We start from the raw sequence: 24,084 nt of genomic DNA, 5'->3' as shown, positions 1-24,084 counted from the left end.
GTTTGACATAAGGCTGTCATTGTGAGGAGGTGCGAGGTGGCCAGAAAAGGTTGGTCAGGTGCGAATGTGGCTTGGGTATTTTCCAGCATGGAGTGAGCTGGTCATAATGGGGTATTGCAGACAAAGTAAATAAGGTCTGGCTTTGTGTATGGATACAACATTGCTTTGTCAGCAAAAACGTAGATGGGCAAGAGGGGGAGCATTGGATTAAGGAAGAGGGTGATTATTTTTATTGCTGGAACATCTGGTGGTTAATTTTCATTTTGTTTTACAGGTGGTCGAGATGGAAGCCTTTGAAGAGTGGATGACCAAGCTGTGTCCTGGGTGGAGTAGCTTTTCAAGGATGTGGAGTCATCCAGGCATTCCAGTGGTGAGCCATCAACAGAGCTGGCTGCAGAAAGTCATACAAAAGAAGGGAGGAAATGTTAAGCAGAGGAAGAGTCCAGGAGTGGAACAGCAGGGAAAAGATCAAGGAAATCACCCAGATGTGGGAGGAGAGGGGGCCAGTGGAGACTTGGCCATGGAGCCCTAGATACTTACAGGTAATGTAGCTATTGTACAATGCAAGAACAGAGTGGGGGATAATAGGTTAGATCAGCTGCTGCAAGGTTAAAACGTTCAGAGAGGGCCAGGTTACAGGTGCTGATGCCTTTTGATAAACAAGTACAAGAAGCTAGTAGGCAGGAAGGTGGTTGGAGCACAAGGTAGGATGAAAGAGGAGACTGTCTGCAGCCACTTACAGGCCAGGGTGAACAGGACAGGATCTTGGACAGGTGGTTGGGGATTGTGTGTTGGATATGGTAACACACCTGGGGATTGGATGGCAACCCAGTCTTTCCTTGGGGGTGGAGCCAGGGTGTCATGTTCTTAATTAATGAGAAGATATGGAAAGGAGAGTTTGTGGACATATTTGACTTGACTGATGTGAATGGGGTGCAGACAGTGGTTGATTCAGAAGGTTCAGTAACCAAAGACTTGGTGACTGCATTGGCAGCTTTGGGTAGAAGGAGGCAGGGTAAATTTAGGGTTCAAACTTGGGAAAATTTGATCCCAGGTCTCATGTACTATATGGTGGTGGTGCTGGAAAAAAGATGGAACACAGGCCTTGTGATTGTTGCCATATTTTTGATGAATCATGAGGCATAGATGCTGTGACTGGGTAATGTCTGGCTGTGGTACAACCTGCGTTTCTGTGAGAGGAAAGCAGTTGACAATATGTTGCACTGGGAGGTTAAACATGTCAATGTATGGCTTGCAACAGTGTTGGACAGCATGAGGGAGCAAGGTAGACAACTAAGAGACTCAGAGGATGCTGTAGGAATAGCCTCGGCTTTTAACTCCAGTTGATAGTCCTGGCCAGCTTGCAGGTTTAATCATGTGTGTTTAACATGTTGGGGCAATCACACAGCAATGAAGTGCTGGCATAAAACAGCAGTCATGGGCAGTCAACTTCTCCAGGGTGTGGTGAGTTTAGGCAGACAGTGCATGGACAACAGCAAAACATCAAGGGCCAGGGGTATTTCTGAAGCCAGAAGAAAATTATGCCTTTTTTATTTCAAGCTGGGCAACAAGTTTTCCCATTCACCTATTAATGCAGTGCTGTTGGAGGCTCTTTTGGATGGCTTCATTCACACCCAAGTGAAACAGGAATTGATTGAGGGTTTTAAAAGGGGGAGGCTCAATTAAACCAGGGATTGGGGAGTGAGTGGTGCCTTACTGCAATTTGAGTTCAATCAAGGGGAAGGACGTGGTAGCCCACAGGTTATAGGACAAAGAGGTGAAGGAGGGTTGAGTATTAGGCCAGTTTTAAGTGCAACCTTTTGACAGTTATCGCATATCTCCATTGGGATTAATGCCCAAGAAGAAGCCCTGAGAATTTTGGCTGATTTATCATTTGTTTTATCTGGAAGGGGATTTGGTGAATGATTTCATCTGTAGATCTAATGCACAGGTCCAATACATATATTTGGAGACACAGTACATTTAAACCAGGAATATCAGGATCCTTGGCTGGTCAAAGTGGTCATTAAGTGGCTTTCCACCTCATTTTGATCAGGCAGTTAGATTGGTCATTGCTTGGCATGTGCCTGGATGAGTATTATTACTTGGATACGACAATGCCAGTTGGGTGTGCAATTGTGTGTGCCACATTTGAAAAATTCACTTCAGCTTTGCAGTGGATTTGGCAGAGCAGAGTGTCACGGCAGAAGACAGTTCATTACCAAGGTGATATTTTATTTGTCAGAAGGATGAGAGGGAGGCTGAAGCAGGCAAAGTGGTTTTCCAATACTTGTGAAGGGATTTGGGAATACAATTAGTGCATGACAAGGTAGAAGGGCCAAAACAATTGTTGAGTTTTTTGGACTTGACACTGGGTGTAATGAATCAGTTATTTTGTTTGTCAGTTTAATAGCTTAGTTAAGTCATAGGCCATGATGGTTGCAGCTGAGGGAAGTAAGAGGGTGAGGATTAGGGAGGTAATGGAGCTGCTGTAGTTGATTAACTTTCCATGCAGGGCAATAAGTCCAGCAAAACTTTCTGTAGATCAATGGCAAACTTGTTAAAAGATAGTAAGGGTAAGCATTATTGGGTACAGATGTCATAGATAGCAAAGGAGGATTTCATTGTTTGCATGATGTTTTTGGCACATTTTAATGGGTGTATATTTGGCAGGGCAACTGGATGAATGATGAAACATTAAATCTGTATATGGATGTGGTGGGAGCTCATAGCATCGGGGCATTTTTTTATTGGAGAGTGTTTTGCTGTAACATGGCCAGAGAATTTACCATGGGAATGAAGGAGAGATGTGACAGTTTTAGAGCTCATGCCAGTTTGGGTGGCTTTGATGGCTTGGGCAGGAAAAAGTGGAAAAAGAGGGTGATGTTTATGCCTGACAGAAAAGCCGTGATACATGTTTTGTCTGGGAAGTCAATGAAGTCAGTTTTAGTGTTGTTGGTTTTGAGGAAATTAATGCTACAGAGTCTGTTAATTAATTTTAGCTTTTCAGCCAGACATGTCCCTGGTAATGTTAATTTGGTACATGACAGTCTTTCTCATCTTCAGATTCACAGGTTTCATGACCTAGTACCAAAAACAAGGGAAGAACATGTGGTGTTGCCTCCTAAAATATCGGAACTTGGAAAGGTATATTTTATTAGGCTGCTGTTGATTGAGGCAGTGGTCAGTTGTGTTATTGACACGTTATGTGGTTCATTTTTGTTTTTTGGGTGAGGAAGTGAGAGCAATCAAAGTGCATTTGGTGACATTGAGTGCAGCCGCAACTTTGGTAGGTATCAAAGATCTGACGAAGGCTTGGGTGGTGAGTAGGCTGGTGAAAAGCTGGCAGAGAGTTCAGGGTTCAAAGGTTGATAGCCATTTTCCATTAAATAAACAGGCTTTGCAGGTGTTTTTGAAAGGTTTTATTAGGTTGGCACCCAATCAAGGTGATTATATGGTATGTGCAGTCATGGCATTGGATACGTACATGGGAGAGTTTAGAGTTGGTGTGTTTTAGTATTTATAGTTTGCTTGTCTTACAGCTGGATTCAGTGTGTTGTTGGGGTACTTTTTACTGGGTGGATAAGAGAGTGGTGATTCCACCTGGTTGAGCTATGATGGGATTGAGTCTAGACATTTGGAAAATGTTTTAGTGCAGTTTTTGTGGACTCATTTGGCAAAACATATTTGGGAAATTTGATGAGCTGTGGGAGGAGTTTAGGTTTATCTAGGATTTTGTTTGCACATTTAGGAAGAAATGATATGGAGTGGCTGTCCAAACGAGCTTTGTTGGGGATGATCATTGCTAATTTATTAACTTTAAAGCAGAGATGCCCTCAGATGGTTATAGCATGGTCTGAAATAATTCCCAGCTGGTTTGGAGACATGCAATTAGTTTTATGGCCATTGAGAGAGCAGGGTGATTTGATCATAGAGCGGTGAGACTTAGCTTGTATGTAATTGAGTAATGTGATTTTGATGACAAAGATCCTTCTTGATACAGGAAAAATGGAGTTCACTTAAGTGACACCTATTTAGATTTGTTTAATGTTCATATAACATAATTTTTAAAGGATTTGCTTAAAGGCCTTAGGGCTAGGGGAACAGTTTGCAAGGCCAGACTGTTGGGCAGAGTAAGAGGGTTGATATTTGCTATATCATGTTATTATGTATGTTAATGTTTTGTTGCAGCTTTAGTAATAAACAGTTGCTATTCAATGTTGGTGTGTTTATAGAAAAAGTAGTCTTGAGAGACAAATGATATTTGCTTGCAGAGCAAATGAATTCTAGCACATTTATTTGGAACATTTGAGGAAAGGGTTAATTCCCTATAGGAAGTGTAATCTTTGGGGAGTACTTTAGGAAGTGATGTAGGTATAGGAAGGAAAGGGAGAATGAGGTTTAGATTTTATGAGTGGGCCAGGTCAAGCCTCTTTTGGCATGATATGAAGTATCCTACCCCTCCATGTGATAGGGGAGGAATAGTAAGCTAGTGTTATGATTTAGGTGAATTATCAGGTTTCAATAGAACCACTCTTCTGGTCCCCTCTTTTGTCCTCTTGGCAAGTAGATATTCAGAAGTGAGTAATGGCATGCTTCTTTAGAGGTCGCTGGAGATTTCAGAGTGAGCGGAGGGACTTAATACTGCTGTGTGATACAGAAGATGAGCAGATTTATACTGCCAACAGTTATTTGTTTGCCAGCATGATCTTTGCTATGTCATATTATTATATATGTTGATGCATTGTTGGAGTTTTAGTAATAAATGGTCGCTGAGCAATGCTGGTGTGTTTATTGAAAAAGCAGTCTGGGGACAAGTATGCTTACGTAAGTGGAAAACAAAACACTTCATGGTTTGCCTCAGACATCAAAACTGAACTGCCTTTTATATAGAATAGCTTGCCTTGTGATACAGGCCCATTTCTTGGCTTGTTTTCCTTAGCGGATTTCTTCTTTTGAGTACAGTGTGTATATTTATTGCAGTATATTATTTAAGCCTTTCCTCTTGCATAAGAGTTCTTGATAGCAGGGAAAACAAAACTATTAGTCATAAGAATTAGACGATGTTAATTACCAAGTACTGACAGAGAAGTTTGAGACTAATATTTTTATTTAAAGAGAAAAGAAAGCATTCCAAGGTTTTCCTGAGAAAGCTCACTTGAACAACTTCTGACATAAAATAGACAACTATGTGTTAAATGCAGTTTCATTTGTTTTCCTTAATTTTCTTACCCTTTTCTTGTTTGATTTCAGTCTTTTCTATTTCAATTTGTTTAATGTCTTTAGCCTGGCATATTCCACAGTCTTAGACTATTTAATTTAGTGTTTTCCACCTTTCCTAGATCTTCCCATTAGTGTTTTGCTAAATATGCAGATGATTGTAGAATAGTAACACCTGTAACATCCAATGACATCATACGAATACTAAATGGCTGCTTGGACAGTATTAGAGGCCAGTTGAAAAAAGTAAGTTTGCAATTCAATACACCCGAATGAAAATAAATACATGTTTTTGGTGTATGTGCATTAAAACAAAGTGTTACATTGCTTAATGCATCCTTAGACAACGTGAGTCCATTTATGGACCTTGGCATTTTCTTAGATAATTTAAATACTAATGAACATTCCAACATACTTCTTTTATGAGCTTTGACACCTTGGTTGGAGACAGTGGCATTGACAAAAAGGCAGGAGTCAGAGCTTGACATGGCAGAGGTGAAGATGTTAAGATTTGCACTGGGTGTGACGAGGATGGACAGGATTAGGAATAAGTATATTAGAGGGTCAGCCCAGGTTGGAAGGTTTGGAGACAAAGCCAGAGAGGCAAGATTATGTTGGTTTGGACATGTGCTGAGGAGGAATGCAGAGTATATTGGGGAAAAGATGCTAAGGATGAAGCTGCCAGGTAACAGGAAAAGAGGAAGGCCTAAGATAAGGTTTATGGATGTGGTGAGAGAGGACATGCAGGTGGTTGGTGTGACAGAGCAGAGGACAGGAAGAAATGGAAACAGTTGATCTGCTGAGGCGACCCCTAACGGGAGCAGCCGAAAGAAGAAGAAGAAGAAGAACACCTGTAGGTCTAATGTTTAGAAGTTTGACAACCAGGAATCCACTCTAATTGTTTATGTGGTTATTTTGTTGTACTATAATGTTGATGACTTGTTGCTGCAGGTGAAAGGAGTTTATTTTGTAGCAGCTGATAAGGGATTTAAGTAAGAATGTGTTAGGGGGTGCAAGACTGCTACTAAAATGTTAAACTAGAATTGTGTGGTAGCTTAAGCTTTGTTCAGTTTTGATTAATGTTATTCATGCTGTTCAGCTCAGTAAATAGTGTGTGAACAGGTGCATCCAATTATCATAGGAAATAATCTCATGCAAAACTGGTCATTCTTATTACTGTGACTAGGTTGGTAATGTATACATGTCCTTAACCATCACTATTTTGTACTGGCTTTAGATCTATACTGGGCGTACATTCTGTTAGCTATTGTTCTTGCTAGTAACTGACCACAAAAATTTCTACCTGTCACTATATGTTGTCCCAGCCTGCTTTATCCCCAGTATTAGTCAGCCTATTAACCCTTGATTTTCTAAGTGTCAGCTGTGTCATATTTACTGGCAACCTACTTCTAATGCATAGTGATTCACCTGCAGATGATGTCCTTTTTGACTAACTTGGAGGGATGTGTAGTGATTCCACCTGTGGAAGATATTGGTTTGACTAACATGGAGGCTAGGGTTTACTTTCCATCCTCTATAAACAGCACTGAAACAATACTACATTAGCAAAGCCCCTGAATGTCATGCATATGTATTCTGAGGTAGTAAAATCCTCTCCTAAGATTCCTAGGGTTCCTACACATGCTACTATTTTTCCTGGGAATGTAGTCAAATACTAAAACCACTGCCACAACTGTACCCACACCTATAACTATTAGGTGGCACATGTACTGCAAGCCAGTATTATTAAGGTCCTCAAAGCCAGGAGCACATCCCAACAATGTTTAATTAATTGATAATTCCTTTGTAGGACACACAGAAACTTCAGACACAATGTTGGCAAAAAATAGGCTGTCAGTTAGCTACCTCTCTGGCATGAGGTGTAGGGATATTGCAATGGTTGTTTGATCTGGTCCCTCCCAGATGCAGTTACCTTTTTCTGGTTATCCATGTGGTGGTGAATGAACTTAGGTATTCCACCCTAGAAGAGATGCTTGAAGTAATTTTAATCTTTCCATAAAGTTTGCAGATGGCAAGGTGCTGGCTTTGAGCTGCTTTCAACAGTCACCAAGAATTCTTAGATTACAGGAAAAAAGTCAATTACTTCAAAATTTAGAAAGTAAATTGTCATTCTAGTGGAAATTAGTGTGTGTGTGTGTGTGTGTGTGTGTGTGTGTTTCTGTCTGCCTGTATGGGTTGAAATATTCAACAAGTCCCCTGCTTTGCCATGGATGGTCTGCACAGCATCTTTTCCCCTGCAGTTTTTGCACATTAACTAAAGTTTTTAGTACCCCCCCCATGCCCTTTTTAAGCAGATTTCACCTATTGGACATCCTGAATTAGCAAAACCACAATCCAGATAATATTAGCATAGCACTGCAGAATACCAGAAACCAAAATAGCAAAATATGTGAACCTGACCCATAAAGACACAAGCATTTGTGTAATTACAGAAACGTAATTGTAGTATAATGATAGCTGCCACTGTATTCCAAGGTGCAATGTGTATCACACATTCAGATCCACTGACAATTGCAGAGTGGAGCTTCAATATTTATATTTAACCTCATTCTCCCACTCAGTAGTGTAGGTAGGACTCAACAACTGGATGCTGTCTTGTCCAGGGTACAATTCAATGATGTAAAATGATAACATATATATATATATATATATATATATATATATATATATATATATATATATATATATATGGTTCGTCAGGTAGAACCATATATATATATATATTTATCACATTTCTCTTTTTTTATTTCCCTTTAAAGGCAATGGCAACACGTATGTTCTAAATGGACACCTGAAATGTTTCTGCATGCCTCCTGTTCCCTTCTTACATCATCTTGCTTTGTTACCTCCCCAAAAAGACCTGTAATTGGCTGTAGAGTGGGTTTTGAGATGATGCAATGAGGACAGTCTTTTTGGTGATATCAGTTTGACTTCCAGAGTGAGTTATATTGCTAAAACAAGAGATATCCCTTAGCTCACTATGGGCATATTATTTTATAACAAAAAACTTTAAAGACTTTTCTTGTTTGTTCCTCATGCCTGGTTGGCTAAATTCTCTCAGCAGTCAACTGATTCAATCAACTGTGACTTTGCAACCTGCTGGATGCCAGGGTCTGGAAAGGGACAGACAGCAGTAGCGTTTATGATGTGTGGGGAGAAATGAAAAAAACTAACAGGGCATAAAAAAAAAAACAAGCCTCTGAATGTATGAAGTAAGTTGGTTTATGCTATTTACTAGTATACTTGTGCATACACGGGCAAACCACAGAAGTGTTTGTTGGGGGAAATGTTTCATTTTGGTGCTTGTGCATGCATGGACTACTGAAGGGCTCATTAGGGGGAATGTTTCATTTTGAAACTAGTGCATACAGGGCCAAACTATTGAAGGGATCTTTGGGGGAAGTGATTTATTTTGGTGTCATTTGAGTGCTTGTGCATATATGGATAAACTACTGAAGGGGGTTATTGGAGGGAGATGTTTCATTTTGGTGCTTGTGCATACATGGACAAACTACTGAGGGGATCTTTTGGAGAAATGATTCACTGTGATGCCATTTGAGTGGTTCTGCATTCATGGACAAACTAGTGAAGGGGTTGTAGAGGGAAATGATTCATTTCCGTGACAGACTGTTAGTGAAAGTGTTTCTGCATACATGGTCTAACTACAGAAGTGGACATTGGGAGAAGTTGTTCATTTTGATTTTCACCTGAGCAATTATTTTGTATTTTAGCTTGAATAGTAACTGTTAAATGGTACACAACACCATGAAATATATGATTGCCTGTCCAATAATGTTTTAAAAGTGAATGCAACAAACCTATGACATTATTCAGTCATGCTTTAATTTTAATACCTGTATGGTTTGTTTAAATTGCTAAAGCTGTGCTATGTTTGGTTATGCATCACAAATTAAATGATTAAATCTAAAAATGCATTAAACTTTCAATATAATTTCCTGTTTGGACATTCTTTTGAGCCTGTCGTTATCTTATGCTTTGATATAAAGTTAATTTCAAGGTATTTTTCCCACCCCTTTTCAATTTTATTTTATTTTTTTTTTGCTGTAGATGAGTGGGGGGGGGGGGTACCTGGGTTCCAAATGGCCTAGCTACTCCTCTGCTCGCTCTTGTCAAATTCCACATCACTGGAACTGACTAAAGTTCTAGTTATAATCCACTAAGTAAATATTCATTATATCAATATCAGAATCCCATCTGCAACCCTTTAAAACATGCAGAATAACATAACTAGTTATATAAGTTAACAACTGGAGCAGAAAACCTTCTTACAAGTGACTTGAACTCTCCACAAGTAAACTTGCAAACATATACTACCTTAAGAAAATACAGTCTGAGATTTTTATTTTTTGAAAAATGCCAATATGCTTGAAAAAATGCTCCCTCCCCTCACCTGCGAGTGGTTTTAGCTTTCTAGAGCTTGTGTTCACAAATGCTTCTTCAGTTGTACCTTCCCACCTGTTACTGACTTTATGGTAAAAATCTGAACATTTTGCTGTGACCTGTTATCTGTAACTACTCCTCCAAGTAGAGAGGTTACTCTAAAACCAATTCCTATTTGCTAATATTATTGATAATAACAGGTGGTACAGTTCCAAGTAAATGTTATACTTGAAGCTACTGGCTACACCTCAGAATTTTACTTCATCTTGGGTAAATGTATTAATGTATCAGAACCTATCCAGTGTAAGCAAAATGGAAAGTTTAAATCGAAACTCATATGGTGGAACTTCCTTAACAACAAATTATTTTAGGATCTGAAAAAGTTCCTGGCATATCTAAAAGATGTTCACTTCAATATTTTAAAATTGATTTAAAATTGGTAGGTAAGTCCCTCAGATGTACAATTAGGAAATGCAAGGCTGATTATGAAGGCAGACAAATATAAAACCTTCTACAGCTTTTTTAGTAAGTTTAGAAGTAGCCAGCAATTCTGTATTAATGTTTGCTCCAATGATATCTCCTTCTGTGAACCCAAGGACATTGCTAGTAATCTTGATTCTATCTTTCTTTGAACTTCATCTGACCCAGCCACCCCTCTGCCCTTGTTCTCTCTTGTACTCCCCGCTTCAAAATCTGTGCATACAAAGTCTTTTCAACACTTCCCAAAATTAAAATACCAGTTACATGAGTGCTAACAGTATCCCCAGATGTTTGCTGAAAAGGGCTAATGGACGAGCCAGCAAAGCTGCTTTATTAGTTCTTCAACCTGATTCTTTCCATTGGTCTCATCTGAGGTATGGAGAGCAGTTGTTGTGGTGCTTTTGCATAAAGTTATGCCAAGATATACCCAGTACTGAGCTTGGGAATTACAAATGTATTTGTCATACTGGTAATATTTGCAAGGCAGTGAAATGTATTACAGCTGAACTAATAAACAGTACAATAGACAATCTGATGTCCTTGGAAACACACCAGAAAACCTTCATAAAAAGGCTTATGTTCTTCCATAGGGTAACTAAGCATTTACAAAAAGCATTCCATCCATATAGTCTACCTGGACCTTACAAAAACATTTGCTACTATCACCAGTGCTGGGATTATTAACAAACTCTTCAGACTCATTATGAACCGATTTTATGTTTATTGGATAGGTAATCAGTTATCTAACAGATCCCATACCATTAAGGTTGCAGTTATTTCCTTTTGTCCAAAAACTTCACCAGTGGTGTCCCATAGAGCTCTGTCATTGGCCTCTTACTCTTCACTATATACTTTTCTGACACAAAGGTGATATCAAAGCACTATGGATAACAAAGTTTCCTGATGATTGCAAACTTGGTGTGGTTATCAAATCCCATTCTGACAACAAATCTCCACCAATAACTGGGCCAAACAAACATTTTGTGCAATAATCATGTGATTACCCTTAAAACAAGGATATGCAGTATAGTTTCCTTTGGTAACTCTAGCACCTGTACTACACAGATATAGATAACATCCCACTTACATCTGACATAGTCATCAAGGGTTTCAGTGCAGTAATTGATGGCAGAATCTACTTTCCACATCATGTCCATGTCATAGTTAGAAAATCATTTCTATCTTACACAACTTATCATATATGGAATCTTCTTAAAGTCCAGTGAAGTTACAGTTCCACTTTATTCCTAATTTATTAAAGCCATCATTAATTATAATTTCCCTTCTGCATTTACCTCTCTAAGCACATAAACCAGTTTGGGATACCTCATGGTTTCCTAACCAAAACATCTCAAGTCTTAGTACCCTTAGCTGCCCTGAAGAATAAAAGCCCTATGAATCAACTCTGTATCATGCACCCTCCTGAGAAATGAACTCTGCTTAGCCTTCCATGCTATAAATGACCAACCACTCTCTGATCTCCTTTACCAAACAGAACCATTGGTAAGGCATCAATCTGCTCTACAGACTACAGACATGAACCTATCTCATCAAAAGCACCAAATGGAATGACAGGTACGTATCCCAGTGAATCTCCTATTTCTAAGGGAGGTTGCCTTTACATATCAAACAAGGTATTTCTTTGATAACTATTGCCAATTTTTCAGCTGGACTATGTGGGAACAGTTTTTGTGTCCTACGAGTGTCTGATGATGTGGCTGACTATCTTGGTAGGCTTAATAGCAATAAGCTTAGTATACACTTATGAATAAATGTACCTAACTAAATGAAATGGAATAATGAGGGATATCTTCAAAATTATCAGTGATTAGCAAAAAAAAAAAAAAAAAAACAACAGACTCACAGCTCCTGGCAACACTATCATCTACAATAACTTGTGGCTCAGAAAGACAGTGCTGGCAAACAGTCAAAATGATTTACCTAAACCTCCAACATGAGATCATGACTCATGCCCTAGGGGAAACAAATTAAAAAATAAATGCTCATATGTCATCAGCATTCCACAAAATATTATTATAACTGCAGATGTATATGAGGGGAGCACAACACATTGGGGATGATGTACATTGGTAAGATCAAAAGTGAAATAATATAAGGGAAGACCCACCCACTGGCTATGTGAAGTGAATAGACCCTAGTGCTGAGTGTAGAACTACAATGTGTTTGGAGTGTGAAAAAGTTGGTACAAGACATTGATAGACAAGACACAGATGTCACAGTTGTACTGCTACACATGATCACTTGTTAGTAGCTGGATAATGTGATGCAGCCATTCTTAATGACATGTAGGAATGTTCCACGTGAAATCATGTGTCCTCATACGTTTCTACCTTGAAACATTAGAGCATAAAGCCATAAACAATAACATTGGAAATGCTTGATTACACAACCTCACAACCTGTCAGTGATGTTAAAACCACTGAAAGACCTTGAAACAAGGGTTATTTTGCAAAGGAAAAACATCAAGCACCCACTGGATGGGAGAAGACTATATCCCTCACCCCCTGAAACTTACATGTGCCAGCTCCATGACAATACAGCATTGAGGAAAGGAGAAAGTCCCCCAGAGAGTGATCAGAGGACCAGAGAAACCCATTTTTATGTTCCTTTATGACAGATCATATGCACACAAAAAGCCCCGTCAGCTAGTGGATCATTCAATACATGCTGTCGCTGCTCTCTGTCTATCCACCAGTTCCTCACCATATCTTTGCAACCATAATCATGATTGCCAGTATTAGGGATATCAGGTTCATTCCAGGTAGCACAGACATAAGTGTGAATATCTTTAACGTAGAAGATAGAGAAATTAAATAAGACGAGCTTGATATGTGTTGTAGTAAATTATGTAAATGCTCAGTTTAATATGCATTATTATAAGTAGCACCATATGGAGATAGTGATTTAACTCATGAAAGGAGAAGTGTAAGATGGGAAAAATGTTCAGTGTAAGCCTAATATTTTCTCTTTTTGGAATCTGTCTTATTTCATGATGGATCCTCACAACCTGGAGCTGTCTTTAGTTTTCTTTTATTGCCAATGTGAATACTGTCAGCATAGAAATTGTAACATGGAAGATTGGTACTTCTGCCTCATATAGAAATACACAGATAAGTGGTCTGCAGAGTCATAGTAAGCAAAGGCATTCAGTTTTAATTAGTCAGTGGCTATAGTTTAATAGATATAAAACTATTCTGTCTAGACAAATTTACAATATAAAAGAATGACGTTTATTGTGTCTGAGGAGACAAGACCTTGATTGCTTAGTCTCCCGCGTACATGTGTTCTTTGCAATAAAGGAGATTATTCTACTCTGCTGAACTGTGCTGCATGAAGGTATTTTTGACCATAACAGTTTGGTGTCATGAAGTCTCAGATTTTTTCAGCTGCTTATGAGTTGCTGCTGGTGCAGATATCACCTTTGGTTTCATTCTTGACAGGTTATCTGTCTGTTGCAGTTCTGGTGTGCAGTATGAAAGTGGGTTTTATTCACAAGACGATGTGTATATATATATATATATATATATATATATATATATATATATTTATTTATTTTATTTATTTATTTTACATTTGTTGACCGGGCTGGTCCAACTGGATTTATGTCCATTTTCAGCGGAGGCCCGGGGAAAAAAGCTCCACACATTAGAATAGAAAAAAACAAAATACAAATTCATAGGTACATTACCATGATTTGGCAAGTACAAATAGTACTGATAAAAAGTCCAGAAGCACAATAGCAGAAAAACGGCAATGCAGATGATTTCTAAAATTCGTTTCCAAGTTTATTAAAACATTGTAAGCGCTTTCGGCTGTGTAAGCTCAGCCTTCATCAGACAAAATAAACCACAGTAGTACTCACTTATATATTGTATGCTTAATTTACCAATTAATAAATTGTACAATTAATTAAGTCTTATTGCAGTTGTAAAATCTCTTTTAACATAAAATATGCTTAATACATGTGATATAATATATGACTACAATGACAATTTTAAAACATTACAACACTAACTAAAGCTTTTAATTCATAACATAAATTAAATACTAGCTAATGCTAAAACATCAAATTTAAACATCAAATTTAAAACTAACCTATACAAATATTAATACATTGCATAATATATCTACCTATTTAAAGCCCTCAATTTTAATATACTAGAAATAGATATAGAATCTTAACATATATAAATGGCACTATGGAATTTTTAGAATTTACACACCAATATAGTAAGGATATGATAGCTTATTTGGATGTTTGTTTGCAGAAAGAATTTGATCATAATAAACTAAAAGCTACCATTTATCGAAAAAAGACATTCAAATAAATTCCTACATTTTGAAAGTCATCATCCACAACATGTAAAAAAGGCAGTGCTAAAAGGGCAATTAGTACGTGCTGCCCGCATGGTTTCAGTGTATGATGAATTCATTATAGAGTGCCAATATATAGCTAATATGTTTTTAAATAGACAGTACCCAAGTTGGTTTGTTGATGGCATAGTTAGAGAAGTAGTAGTAAAAAGAGAAAATGTTTTTTATAAGCCTTTGCTAAGGTCAATTGAGCTCATGGAACCTCATGAAATGCAGCAAGAAATTATATCTAATAGCATTAATGTGGAGGAAAATGCAACAATAGGTATATCTAACAATACCAATGTTGCATTTATTAACACTTATACACAAGATTCGGAACATATTAAAAATTTGGTTAATAAAAATTGGACCTTTATTAAAGGAGATGAGCAACTGATGAATTTATTAGGCATTAAACCATCCATCACATATAAAAGAGACAAAAATCTAAAGGATTGGTGCCAAAAAAATCCAAAAACACATATTAGTAATGCTTATATGAGAAAATGCAATATGTGTAAATATTGTACATATATATTAGAAACTGATCAAGTGCACATAAATGGTAATAATATAATAATAAAAGGGAAATACAATTGTAACACTTTTGGGATTGTTTATGCAGCTCTGTGTACAGAATGCTCAGCCTATTATATAGGAAAAACTGAGAGAAAACTAAGACAACGTATATATGAGCATGTATATGACATCAATAGACAATCAGAAAATAATGCACTTTATAGACATATTGTTCAGTATCCTACTCATAAATTCAAATTTGTAGTACTTGAATAGGTGGCTGCATCTCCTAGAAAAGGCCCCTGGAAAATAATACTAGAATCTAAGGAATATTGGTGGCAGGTTTTTCTAAATGCCACACACAGTCCTGGAATTAATGATTCTATATCTATTTCTAGTATATTAAAATTGAGGGCTTTAAATAGGTAGATATATTATGCAGTGTATTAATATTTGTATAGGTTAGTTTTAAATTTGATGTTTAAATTTGATGTTTTAGCATTAGCTAGTATTTAATTTATGTTATGAATTAAAAACTTTAGTTAGTGTTGTAATGTTTTAAAATTGTCATTGTAGTCATATATTATATCACATATATTAAGCATATTTTATGTTAAAAGAGATTTTACAACTGCAATAAGACTTAATTAATTGTACAATTTATTAATTGGTAAATTAAGCATACAATATATGAGTACTACTGTGGTTTATTTTGTCTGATGAAGGCTGAGCTTACACAGCCGAAAGCGCTTACAATGTTTTAATAAACTTGGAAACGAGATTTAGAAATCATCTGCATTGCCGTTTTTCTGCTATTGTGCTTCTGGACTTTTTATCAGTTTGTTTCGTTCTTTGTGAAGTACAAATAGTACATTACATTACATTAAAGCCTATTAGTAAGGGATAAAAGACAATAAGGACAATGTCAAGTACATATTAGTAAATTACGTTTTTAGCTTCTGAGTAATTAAGAAACACAATCTTACTTGCAAATTGGGTATAGATATACTGACAATAATATATGAGGTATGTGAAATAGGTCAATATTACACTAAAAGAGTTAACACACTATATTGTTAGTAAAAGATCATTGAGTTAAAGTGGATGAGGAGATTAGTGTCCAGTGACAAGGGAGTTAGTTAGTCTGGGTTAACACAGGGACACAGCCATTGTGATTTAAGGTATGGCATGAGTTTGGTTTTAAATAAGGTAGTTGAGGGTAGGGAGGTTAGGTCATTTGGGAGGGAGTTCCAGATTTTGCCCACTGTATTAGAGAACAGAGAGTCTCCAGCTAGATTATTGGTTTTACTAGTGTTTACCAGTATTTTATTAGATGTGCGCAGGGTCTTCAGGTTAAAGTAGGGGGAGATTAAGTTAGTAAGTATAGGAGTATTTGTAGGATGATGCAATATCTTATGGGCAATAGTTAGTTGGTTGAACAAAATAAGACTTGACAATTCTAACCATCCTAGTTAATTCAGATTATTGCAATGATGGGTTCTACAGGTGGAACTAGTTGCAAATCTAGCAATGTTGTTGTATGAACTGGCTAGCTTCTTCAGATTGCTTTTGCATAGTCTTGTGTAGATAGGGCAAGCATATAGTAGGGTTGAGATTAAGTGGGTACGGGCAATGGTGGTCCTAGCTAGTGGAGTTAGAAATGGTTTGATCCTGTAGAGGGAACCTAGTTTCTTGTTTACTGTTTTTATAGTGTTGTTAATGTGGGGTTCAAATGTGAGGTTGTTATCAATTAGTACTCCAAGTAGTTTTGTGGTGGAATCAGGAGTAATTATAGTACCATTGCTAGATGTAACAGTGAAATGCAGTGGATTGGCTCTGTGTGTGGGAGTAAATAGTAGCATTTTTGTTTTGTTTGGGTTGAGGATGAGACAGCAGTGAAGAAGCCAGTTTTCAACTGTGCTAAACACATCTTGGGTTAGGGATTGAAGTTGTGATAGAGAAGAGGCTGAACATATGAGTGTTGAATCATCTGCATATTGGATACAGATAGCTTGAGGTAATACAGAGTGTAGGTTATTAGTAAAAATAGAAAAGAGGAGAGAACCCAATATGGAGCCTTGAGGAACGCCAAAGGTAATTTGGAGATCAGAAGATAGGTTATTCTCCTATATATATATATATATATATATATATATATATATATATATATATATATATATATATATATATATATATATATATATATATATATATATATATATATATACATATACATATATATATATATATATATATACGTATATATATATATATATATATGTGTGTGTATATGTATATATAGGTTCACTTTATAATCCCGAAATCGTGAAATATCGAATTTCAGAATCTTGCGATCATAAAGACGAAACCCTAAAATCCCAAAACCCCAGAAGTGCAAATTTAAAATTCACGACTCCTACATTAACCATACACCACACATATACACATACACACACCTTCCCCCCACACGCAAACATGCAAACCTACACTACATACAAGCAGGGGGTAACCCTCCCTGCACCCCCCATGTGGGGGGCTGTGCCCTCCACACCCCTCCTACTTAAATATACTAACTCCAAGGTCGCACTACACAAACACACGAAAACACCACCATACAAGCTACATTCCACTTGCACACACACATCACAGTAACAAAACACACTGACGCACACTAAAGCCCCTAACCAAAACCCTTAAACATAAATACTTACCTGAATCTCCAGCTATCCATTCACACAGCACAACACCAGAAGAGCTAATTCAATATCTCCAGACTTCGGGATTTTGAAATTCGCGTTTCTGGGGTTTCGGAGTTTTGAGCTTTCGGCTTTATAATCTCAGGATTCTGAAATTCGATATTTCAGAATTTTGGGATTATAAAGTGCTCCTATATATATATATTTATATATATATATATATATATATATATATATATATATATATATATATATATATATATATATATATATATATATCTATATATATATATACAGATATATATATATATATATATATATATATATACACACACACACAGACACACACATTTATATATATATATATATATATATATATATATATATATATAATTGTGTGTGTGTATGAGAAATGGATCAAATCATATCTACATGAATGAAAGTTGGTTTTAATCATAATGGGATATTATATACTGTATGAGAATGGAGTTGTGATTAATATGGGTGGGTAATATTACCACTGTATTAAAAGTACAATGTGTTTGAATGTAGGAGTATTAAAAGAGGTGGAGCTTGGGACTACAGCAAAACATATGTTTACACATTTGTGTAATTATTTGGTAACATGTTCTAAGCTCATAAAAAATGATAGTGTACTACAGTTCCCTGAGGGTGGAACTTTTGATAAAGCTATTTGAGAAAATCTTATAAAGATGCTTAAATAAAAAAAAAAAGTAAGCACAGTGCATCCCTCATGTTGGTCAGCTTTTAATGACTGGCAAGAAAAATCTAAAAATAAGGAGAATGAGTCTGTTGTTAGAATTTTAAAATATAGTTTAACAAGATTAAAAACACAACTGCAAGCAACTGTTAGAAAAAGAAGTTATGTCTTACCATAACGTTCAGTCTGTATTGTTGATCCTCGTTCAGTCATTACATGTGGGTAGTCGGTTCTACAAACTCTCAAGCTAAACTCTTACCCAGAATTCCCCTCTCTGTGTTACCTCAAATTGAGTTTGCAAGTCAAAAAAAGGTAGATGCTACCTCTGGTCAAACGACCTAACAAAACCAGATGGTGAGATCCATTAGAAGCCACAGGAGGGGGAAGGAGGGAGGGTCATAATGACTGAATGAGGATCAACAATACAGATAGAACATTATGGTAAGACATAACTTCTTTATCGGATATTGTTAATCCTCGTTCATTCCTTATATGTGGGACAGTCCACAGCTACCTTTATTCCTGGGAGGCTCTCATGGAAGGACATTCCTGAGCACCATAGAACTAAAAGATGCTCTTCCCCTGGAGGCCAAATCCAACTTGTAATGATTGATGAAGGTATGGATGACTAGCCCAAGTTGCAGCTGCACAAATGTCATGTAAGGAGGCCCTGGCATGGAAGGCAGCAGAAGTTGCCACTGACCTTGTAGAATGAGCCCTTATGGTAGAAGTTAATGGAATATTACATTTTCAATAAATAAAGGTTACGCAGCCTTTCAACCATTTAGCCAATGTGACCTTAGCAACAGCACAAGTGAATTTGCCTGTGAATATCTTGGGTATGTAGGCAATACTCTCCTCTGTTTGAATGTTTGGAGAAGAAAACTGGCAATTCAATGGTTTGATTAATGGACATTTCAGAGATCACTTTTGGCAGAAAGGAAGGATTAGTTCTCAATGACACTCTATCATAAAAATCAAATATGGTCTCTTGATGCATAAGGATTGAAGCTCAGAGATACATCTGGCAGAAGTAATGACAACCAAAAACAAGGTTTTCCATGACAAATATTTGAGGTCGCAAGAAGAAACTGGTTCAAAAGGTGGCATTGTCAAAGCTTGTAGGACTAATGACAAGTCCCATGGTTGAGTATGTTCTCTAAAAGAGGTTTTTAGATGAGTCACGCCTTTTATGAAAGTCTTGCATAATTTGTGTGACATAGGAGAAGAGTCTTGGACACCAACATGAAAATTAGATATTGCAGCCAAATGAACTCTAATGGTAGAGGCAGATTGACCGGATTGAAATAGGGTAGCCAGATATTCCAGTACTATCGACACTGGTGCTGAAAAGGGATCTACCTGTTTTTTTTTTCAGCCAAAAAGTAAATCTTTTCCACTTGCTGAGATATGTAATTCTGGTGGAAGACTTATGAAATGCAATAAGAATGTCACATACTGGTACAGAAAGATCATTCTGCCTGGCAATCAAGGGAATTGGAGGAGCCAAGCTTTGAGCTTCAGGCTGTTCAAGTTGGGGTGAATCAGATTCTGTGGATGGGAGATCAACCCCAGGGTTGGATGGAGAATCCACAGTTGATCTATCAGGTGAGGCCAAAGGAAGGGGAACCAAATCTAATGAGGCCAATATGGTGCTATGAGGATTACTTTGCTCTTCAACTGGCAGGCTTTCTTCGGAAACTGGGGGATGAGGGGGAGCGGTGGAAATGCATAAAGTAGACCCAAGGGCCAATCGTGGATTAGAGTGTCCCTGGGTGACTGTCCTGGAGGGGAAATCAGGGCGAAATAGTTGCTGCATTTGTAGTTGGTTGGGGACGCAAACAGGTCACAGCAAGGAAGACCCCAGCCATTGAAAATCTCTGCCGCTATCAAGGGGTTCAAGGACCACTAGTGAGGTTGTAGAATACACCTGCTGAGTCTGTCTGCTATCACGCTGGAACTCCCAGGAATGTGCGTTACTAGAAGAAAATGGTTGGTAATCATCACCCAATGCCATATCCTCATGGCCTCTCAACAGAGTGGGTAAGATTTGGTTCCACCTTGTTTGTTGCTGTACCAGACCACTGCCATGTTGTCTGATTGTATCGCAGTAGTCCCAGACGGCAGCAGGGGATGGAATGCTTGCAACACCAGAAGCACCGCCCTCAGCTCTAGAACATTTATATGCAGATGGGCCTCCATTTTGGACCACGTAACTTGGACTGTCTGTCCCTGACATAACCCCCCCACCCCATCAGGAAGGCATCCATGGTCACTGTAGTCTTGGGCTGTTGGGAGGAGAAGGGCTGAGACCATTGTGATGGATTATGCACCATCCACCAATTTAAATCCTGTTTGCACCTGTGGGTTACCCGAATCTTGGCTGAAAGAGGGTACTGAAGGGGATACCACTGGGTGAGCAGTAGCCATTGTAGAAGCCTCATGTGAAACCTGGCAAGGGGGACAATCGTAATGGAGGCTGCCATAGAGCCCAACAACTGGAGAACAGAGTAAGCTGTGGATTTCTCCCTTGAAAGGATTGGGATCAGTTGTTGCTTTATCCTTAGACTTCTGAGCTCTGGAATGGATGCTCTACAATTCTTTGTATTCAAGATGACTCCTATGAATTATGTGGACTGAGATGGGGTGAGATTGGATTTTTGCCAGTTTATGGTTATTCCTAGCCTTTCTGTAGTGATGAGAGAGTATGCCAGGGCTTCTTCCAATGGATGTCTGGTGGGGGAGGAGGTGAGCCAGTCGTCCAGGAATGGAAACACCTGGAATCCTTGTAGTCGCAAGTGAGCTGTGATGACTGCCATGCACTTGGTGAATACTCTTGGGGCTGTAGAGAGTCCAAAGGGCAGTACTCTGAACTGGTAATGACTGGCTCCTGCATGGAAGCGAAGGAATCTTCTTGATGGTCTGTCCACTTTTATGTGGTAGTACGCATCCTGAAGATCTATCGAGCACACCCAATCATCTTTTTCCAAAAGTGGCAGGATAGACTTATTGTGACCATCCAGAATTTCTGTACTTTTACAAACGTGTTCAATACACTGAGATCCAAAATTGGTCTCCAGTCCCCAGTTTTCTTTGACACCAAGAATAGTCTTGGGTAGAATCCGGATCCTATCTGGTCTGGAGGAACTATTTGGGTGACTCTTTTTCTTAGCAACTTTGAAATCTCTAATGCTGCTTCTTCCTTTTGACTGGGTGGAATATCGGGTAAGCTTGTTATGGGAGCGGGACAAAGGTCGAAGGGGATATGATAACCTCTGGTAATTATCCTTTGTACTCAAGAATAGGTGGTAATGGTTAGCCAGGCAGAAGGGTACAAAGAGAAACAAACTCCAACCACTTCCAGAGGAAAGCAGTTGGGCCTCTCTTCAGGAGCGCTGGTAGGATTGGCCAGAGAAAGAGTCCCTGGAACCCTGGTTATGCAGACCCCCTCTGCCCTGAAAAGGGCACCTTCCCTGTGAGTTTCCCTCTCTGCTTCTAGTGGAGAACTCAGCCTGTGTGTCATGGAAAGAACCTTGAGACTTTTTGTGCCATATCTTCCCACTTTTCTGGTTTCAGGAGAAAGCACGTTGAGGGAAAGAATAATGGACACCCACAGCAGAAAGGGTCTTACCGTCCTGTTCACATCTGGCCAGTGTGCTTTTAACCTTGAGTCCGAACAATGGAGAGGCTTCGATGGGAGCATTGAGAAAGGAAGCCTTGAAGGGTTCCATGAAATTACACAAGCGCATCCAGGCATGTCATCTCAGAACAATGCCTGAACTCACTGCTCTAGCTGCTGCTTCTGATGCATGAGATATCAGGCACATGGAGGAATTAGATATCGATTCAATGGTGGCTAGCTGAGAGGCCACTTTGTCACGGACCTCATCAGACACAGCTCCAGCCAAAGTTTCAGAGAGCTCAGAAATTAAGTCTCTTTGAAGCCTGGAAAAATGAGCAATATAGATCAGGGACCTGATTGTAAAGGTCACTGATGCAAAAGTATGCTTCCCTATTCTGTTCAGAGCCCAGGACTCTTTATTGGGCGGATGGACAATCTGGCTTTCTTCTTCCGCCAGGTCCTTTTTAGTTGCAGCTGCCACCACCAAAGCATCTACAGGAAGACATTTGGACCAATGGGGATCAGTAGCAGGAGGGGACAAAATCTTATCTGGCCTCCGGGGAATGGCCTCAATGGTGTCAGGAGCCTTCCATGCACATTGCACAATGAGCTGGACAAGTTCATTGGCAGGTGGAGTAACCCAGGAAGTAGGGGGCCGGGAACGAAAGGCCTGCAGGAACACAGACTCTTCATAGGTTGGGTTAGAGGGCTGTCAGTCACCTCTCTGTTTAAGAATTTCAAGAATATCACCAAAGGATACCTCAGAGGGTGAGCGAGGGGACCCTTCCCCATCATCAAAGTCTGTGTCTTCAGTTAGGGACTCCTCTGTGGAGTCCATGTGCTTCCTCTTGCATGAGCTCTTTTGATGATCTTCCTCAGAGGGAGAAGCTGGGAAAGACAGTGCCAAAGGGATCTCCTGTGGGAGTATATCCCGAGGCCCTTGTGCCCTGTGTCTGCTAGGAGTGACTTGTGTACATTGCGGTCCAGAGGAGGGTGGGGAGAGTGATAGCACAGGATCACCAACTGACACCAGAGCCTTCTCCATTAGCTGGAAGGCCGGTCCACCTGAAGAGGGGTGGGTGCCCAGGGCAGGGGTCTCCCGTCTCCTAAGTGGCTCAGTCTGCCGACCCGAAGTCCCTGGATTGCTGTGAAACATCAAATTACATATGCCACAGCTGACATCCTGGGTCGTGGCAAAACTCTCCTGCCACAAAGGCAACTGTGGCTCCTTAGTGAGGTCCATAAAGAGAACCATAGTGGGGGAAGACTGTGCTATATCAAGGGGATTCAAAGGCAATGAAGGAGGAGAATAAGTAGGGGTCTTTGATAAAGGGTGATCACCTCCCGAGGAAGGATAGGTCCTGAGGTGTAGGATACCTCTGGCCAAAAGCACTTGATCCACAAGACGCAACACATCGTGTTCAGAAAGGCTTCTAGTGGATTTCATGGACATGGCTGAGGGAGAGTCAGGTCTATCCAAGGATGGAGCAAGCTCGGTGCCCACCATGGGGGATGTCTGCACTGAGAACAACGGGGCTGTAAAGGACTGAACTACAGGTGTCTGCACAGAGGAAATCATCAGTGCCGAAGGCATGGTCTGCACCGACGATGAAGTCGGTACTGAAGTGGTTGTCAGCGCTAAGACTTGAGCCGAAAAAATCGGTGATAAAAACTGAATGATCGGTACCGAGAGGGTAGTCAGTGCCGGGTAAGTTGTCAGAGCTGAAAAAGTAATGGGAGTCGAAACATCCATCGATGTCATAACAGTCTGCATCGACTGGACAGTCGGTGCTGGTAAAGGAGTCTGAACTGAGGAGCTCCTCAGTACCGATGCAGTATGGGGCATGCTAGTCAGTGCAAAAGTTGCAGATGGTGCCGATGGCCTCAGTGCCGAAGGTCTAGGTACTGAAAGCGCTGGAGCTGAAGAAGTCAAATTCGAACTGGAAACCTTAGCTTTCTTGGGTCTTGGTTCCTGGCCAGCTGGGGACGAAGGAAGAGACTTGGTCTTTTTATGGTCATCACTCTTT

Source organism: Protopterus annectens, chromosome 1.part2, assembly GCF_019279795.1.
Source record: "Protopterus annectens isolate FY-2018-M chromosome 1.part2, PAN1.0, whole genome shotgun sequence".
NCBI classification, from domain to species: Eukaryota; Metazoa; Chordata; order Ceratodontiformes; family Protopteridae; genus Protopterus; species Protopterus annectens.
This window is presented reverse-complemented; position numbering follows the sequence as displayed.